Source organism: Rattus norvegicus, chromosome 18 (assembly GCF_021556685.1).
Source record: "Rattus norvegicus strain SHRSP/BbbUtx chromosome 18, alternate assembly SHRSP_T2T, whole genome shotgun sequence".
Classification (NCBI taxonomy): Eukaryota; Metazoa; Chordata; class Mammalia; order Rodentia; family Muridae; genus Rattus; species Rattus norvegicus.
The window spans coordinates 66,267,026-66,272,674 of record NC_141551.1 but is presented as its reverse complement, the minus strand read 5'-3'; the positions used below and the strand labels follow the sequence as shown (position 1 = coordinate 66,272,674).

General features: G+C 46.3%; 1 pseudogene; it reads left to right on the top strand.

Moving 5' to 3' along the window:
* Positions 1-3,678: 3,678 nt before the first annotated feature.
* Positions 3,679-4,019, top strand: Polr2k-ps3 (RNA polymerase II, I and III subunit K, pseudogene 3; annotated as a pseudogene).
* Positions 4,020-5,649: the final 1,630 nt, after the last annotated feature.

Below are 5,649 nucleotides of genomic sequence, written 5' to 3'. Positions count from 1 at the left end.
GAGGTAGCTGCTCTCTGGATGTTCAACCTGAATTTAATTCAGACACGAAGTCTCAGCAAATGGTCCCATCACTAAGTCCTTTCACTCGGTAACTGAGTGACAGTTTCCTAATGGTCCCCGACAATGAGGCCAGGGTGTAAATTTGGTTTATAGTTATTTCCTGTTTTCATGATTGTCTCTAGCACGATCCTCAGCATGAATTAAAGTGAACAAATGCAGCAGTGAAGCAAAATGTAGAATGGTTAAGTGGCCTCCATGTATGCTTGACTTGTAGCGAATCTGGAGCCCTGCTGTCCACAGGCCATCACACTTTTCCTCTGCTTGGTCCTCTTAACATTAAGCAAATCTTCTAGAAATGCATTGATGATGGCTATGGTAAAACACGATATAGTAACGACTGTTAGTGGTTTAAAAGTGGACTTATAACACACTAGCTATTCTGACATACATCATGTTGAGTAAAAGAAGCTTAAGGTGTGAGTGGTGTGTGTGTGTGTGTGTGTGTGTGTGTGTGTGTGTGTGTGTGTGTCCTGATTCCACTGAAACAACAGTCCAGGGGAGGTAAAACAGGAAGTGGGACACGCCCATGAGGAAGAAAGTAGGTAGATAAGATAGTACAAGGAGTGTCTGGGGAGGGGTGAATGGCTCTACCCAGTCACAGTGGAGAGCAAATTAGACTCATCAATGCCGAGCACCAGAGCCCCCAAATGTTAGTCTACAATTTAAAAAGTAAACACACCTTTTACAAGTCAGAGTGGTGCTGTGCTCCTCGGGTATGTGGAAGGGCTGTCGAACTCTGCACTCGCATCACCTTATACACCTCAAGAGATTAACGTCTACAAAGACAAACTGAAGTGCTTAGACATTTCCACATAGCCTTTAAATGGCACACCCTCCGAAACAGGGGTTCACCTTAACTGACATTTGTGGGGCCTTCCCCACGCATTACAGATCTCTCAGCAGTATGTCTGGCCTCTCCACTCGGCGGGGTGATAAACTGCCTCACCTTTCTTCCCCGACTGTAATAATAAAAAAATATCCGGGTGTTGCCCAACCTCCCCTCAGAGGGAGGGAGCATGTGCCCCACTGGTTTACGATAAAGCCAGAAAAATTTTACAATTATAGGGGCCAAGTCATAGTGTGTGTTTTAAAGGAAGTTAGAGAGTTTTCTAGGTCGATGGGTAGAGAGGAGGAGGAGGCAGGGGGAGGGGAAGATTGGGTCTGACTTTTATGCCGACTTCAAACTCCAGGCTTTGCCACACAGTGTGGAAGTGATCGTGAGCATTTGTCCTCCTGTCCTGACGTCCTTATCTCTTTAAGTAGTCCTAGGATTATATCAAGAAAACACTAATACAGTATGGAAAATATTCGGATTTCGAAGCTGAGAACTAGGAGATCCCTGCCTTTGTAATTGCCGTGATAATTGAATATCGTTGCTGAAATTAAATGGGGACAGTCGCTGCTCTCACCCAGGGGGTAAAGTGTACACGAGATTCTCTGCCCTTGATGTTTATTATCAAGCTGTTCGCTTGCTCCAGACTAAGACAAAAGAAAATGTAAAATAAAATAAAAAGATAAAAAAATCTAAATGCAAAATAAAAGTCAGCCATTCAAAGGAGCATGCTTTTTTTTTTTTTTCCACAAATTGGTCTTGCGACTAGTGAAATAAAGCTAAGAGAACGATTTTTTTAAAAATCCCTGTAAGCTCTTTCCTTTCGCTGCTGCGTCCGCAGCCGTGAGTACGCTCAGGCTACAGACGAGGCTCGCCTCTAGTGTCCTCCACGGTGGTAAAAAGAAGGTCTGGTTGGACCCCAGTGAGACCAATGAAATTGCCAATGCCAACTCCCGTCAGCAGATCAGGAAGCTGAGCAAAGATGGGCTGAGCATCGGGAAGCCTGTGACTGTCCGTCCGTTCCCGGGCTCAATGCCAGAAGAACATCTTGGCCCGACGGAAGGGCAGGCAAATGGGCATAGGGAAGAGGAGGGGTATTGCCAACGCTCGGATGCCCGAGAAGGTGACCTGGATGAGAAGGATGAGGATCCTTTACCGGCTTCTCGGGAGATACGGGGAGTCTAAGAAGACCGACCGCCATATGTATCACAGCCTGTCCCTGAAGGTCAAAGGGAATGTATTCAAAACAAGAGGATTCTCGTGGAGCAGATCCACCAATGGAAGGCATGCAAGGCTGGCAAGAAGCTACTGGATGACCAGGCTGAGGCTCACCAAGACCAAGGAAGCACAGAAGCGCTGGGAGGAGCGCCTCCAGGCCAAGAAGGAAGAGATCATCAAGACTGTGTTCAAGAAGGAAGAGACCAAGAAATAAAGCTTTCCTCATGTCTGTACATAGTGGCCTGGCTGTGGCCTCAATGATTCAGTCATTAAACTTAAACGAGCCTTTGTCCATTGGAAAAAAAATTCCTGTAACATAAGAGATTACATACTTAAGTCTCTATCATTGTGAGAGGAAAAAAAAAGTTTCAAAATGCCATATAAAATACTCCATTTTATAGATTGAGTAGACTATACATGTGAACATTTGTAACTCAGAAAGACCTACCAAAATAAAAACTTAGCAGTTTGTATAAAACACAAAAGGAAAAAAAGAAAAGAGGAAATGATCGTGCATGGATCTAATATAATTTGAGATGTGGCTGTTATGGGATCGCTGTGCACAGGAGGAGCGGAGCCGACAGTGAAGCCGAGCTTTGGTGGGACAGCATCAGACGCCAGCTCTTCTTCACGTACGGCTTTGCCATAATATGTAAATATTAATTTGATCATCAACAGAATCTGGCTCAAGTCCTAGGAGTAGCCAAGTCAGTATCTGCTACCAAAATCCTTATCATGAGAGATGCAGTCTAAGAATGTACCTTGCCCAAAGAGAAAACTGTGACTTTTGTTATTGACTTCTTGACCGGGCTGGTGGAGGGGGGAAATAGTCCCTGTCCAGTGACGCTATTGCGGGAGTAGAGCCTAATAACAATGAATTTTAGAATGAGCCAGCCATACCTCAGAGTAACAGTGTAGTCCTTGGTCACTCGAGAGAGACAAACTACCTGGCTAAGGCGGGGGGCGGGGCACTGAGTCACAAGGTAACAGGGCAACCTGGAAAAGTAGTCCAAACACGTGACCAATCCGCCCACGGATTATCAAAGCCTACACAGTGAATCCCCCGTGAGAAAACACTGCATCCGGTAGCTCAAGTGACCTCTGCAGTTTCACACTGTCCCAGTGTGGATTGCTCCTGAACCGGGTAAGCGGCGATTCTCACGGAGCATAGTGGGGGACCCCAAGCCCTCACAGATGCTCCCCTGTGTGCACCTCCTCAGTGGGTGGCAGTCTGTACTCACTCTCGGAAATACATTGCGACTATGAAAATGTTATTCTCAGTGGGGTATTTTTAGTCCAAATGGCAAACTGTCAGCTTTGGCTGACCTTGGGAAATTCCCTGGAACTTGTGATCGGTGGCAAAGTGAAGATGCTCTGAGGGGTAGACCTGTGCCTTCGAGATGTCAGACTTCCAAACCCTATAGGCATTTACAATGTGTTTCCCATGAGAAACATTTGGAGATCTGGCAAAATGTAGTCATATACAACGTGTCGTCGGGCAGACTCAGCCACTAAGAGACGGAAGAGAGAGAGAGATGAATTTGAGGAACCATTTAAAAAGAAACGCAATGCCCCTGGGCTTAAAGAGAAGGAAGGGTGGAGAAGGGACACTTCTTGGAGCTGCAGAGGCACTAACGGCAGACACTCAGAAAGACTTCTGACCCCCAATGCAGCAGCCACTGTTATATATTTGTGAAGAGTGTCACACTGAAACTGAAATAAAATCCAGGGATCCAATCCAATGCAGAATAATGTAGACGAAGAGGACTAAAAGGTCAGTGGGTTTTGATGAAAAGGGGGAATTCCAGAGTGTCCTCATTCATCTTCCCCATTAATGTTTCTCTTTATTGTATAGCCTTTAACTTAGCTTACCTAAACTACAGCTGTATACCTATAGCTTCATTTTAGAAATGCAATCGCATTTTAATACTTTGTATAAAGGAAATTTTGGTTCAAAAAAAAAAGGAAAGAGAATGTAGGTCTTGGACACACTGAAGAAAGGGAGGTACTTCTACAAATAAAGGCTGAAATATGGCGGTACAACGGCGAGGAAAATGTGGCACAAAAGAACAGTTAAGCAGCTCAAGAAAGGAGACGCAAACAGGTGTTGTGGTTGACTCTCCAACCGCCGTATCACACCCGTGATTAATCTCAGCCATCAGGGTAATTCCAAAGCCCTTTCTCAGCGACTAGCTTAGCAGTGGGTGTGTTATCCAATGCTCGCTAAGGAGCTATAAGGAAGTGTGGGTGCAGACAAAGCATTTTGAGGAACTCAGTGATGGTAGAAAGGATAAACGCTGTAAGCCTGAGCCAGGACAGTAGACAATGTATAGAGCAGAGGAGAAAGATCAGGTGCCGAAACGTAGGACGGCAAAGGCTAGAGAAGCAGGCTAGCTGGGTGATGGTGGTGCATGACTTTATTCCTAGCATGTGGGAGGCAGAGGCAGGTGGAGCTCTGTGAGTTTGTGGCCAGCTTGGTTTACAGAGCGAGTTCCAGGACAGCAAGGGCTATGCAGAGAAGTTCTGTTTCAAAAAAGAGAAGAGAGGAGAGGAGAGGAGAGGAGAGGAGAGGAGAGGAGAGGAGAGGAGAGGAGAGGAGAGAGGAGGGGAGAGGAGAGGAGAGGGAGGGGAGGGGAGGGGAGGGGAGGGGAGGGGAGGGGAGAGGAGGGGAGGAAGGGGAGGGGAGGGGAGGGGAGGAAGGGGAGGGGAGGGGAGGGAGAGGAAGAGAAGGAAAAGAAAAAAGGATGATAGAAGGAAGGAAAGAAGATGAAAGAAAGAAAAACCAGAGGCAGAAGAAGCTCAAATCCCATCCTCAAGGTAGTCCAGTCCAGCAAGGGCTTCCCAAGGTCCTGCATGCGAGCAGCCTCTGTGAACAGTGTGTAGCCCTGACAGAAGCTGTCCTGTGATGATTAGAGTTCAGCCCGGAACCTTAACTTCACGTGACAGCTAGTTCTTGCTCTTCATGAAACAGTTATTTAGCAAACAATATGCAAGATATTGTCAGGATTGGTGCAGGCACTTAAGATCAGCGAACACGGCCCCGGCTGGCCTTGCAGCTCGCAGAGCAAAGATGAGAAGTTGTGTATTGATTTGGGCACAGGAGCTATGCTTAGCTTGGTGCGCTTGAATTAAAGAGGACTGAGTAGCCACGTGTCTTAAAACCCCTGAGTTGTTAAGTGTATAGTTTTCTTCTCTAAATCTCGGAGATTCTGAATCAGGGGAAGTCTCCAAGTAGCCAGAACTATCCTCCTTCTTCAGTGCTGGCTGGTTTCCTCTTGCCTATTGATTTTAAGACTATGGCAACAAATTACTAGGAGTTTAATTTTCTAAAGCATCCGAAGAACGAAGATTGTTAGCGTGACAGTTTGATTAAGTGTCCTCCCTAAATCTGGATGGTAAACACTGCTCACCAGCTCAGAGTGCTATGGAGGGAGGTGGTACCCTTCGAAGCCCACAGGTAGAATTCAAGTCACTGGGGATGTTACCCTTGAAGGGAACCTCTGAATCCTAATCTCCTTCTCTTTCCCAGCCCTTATGAC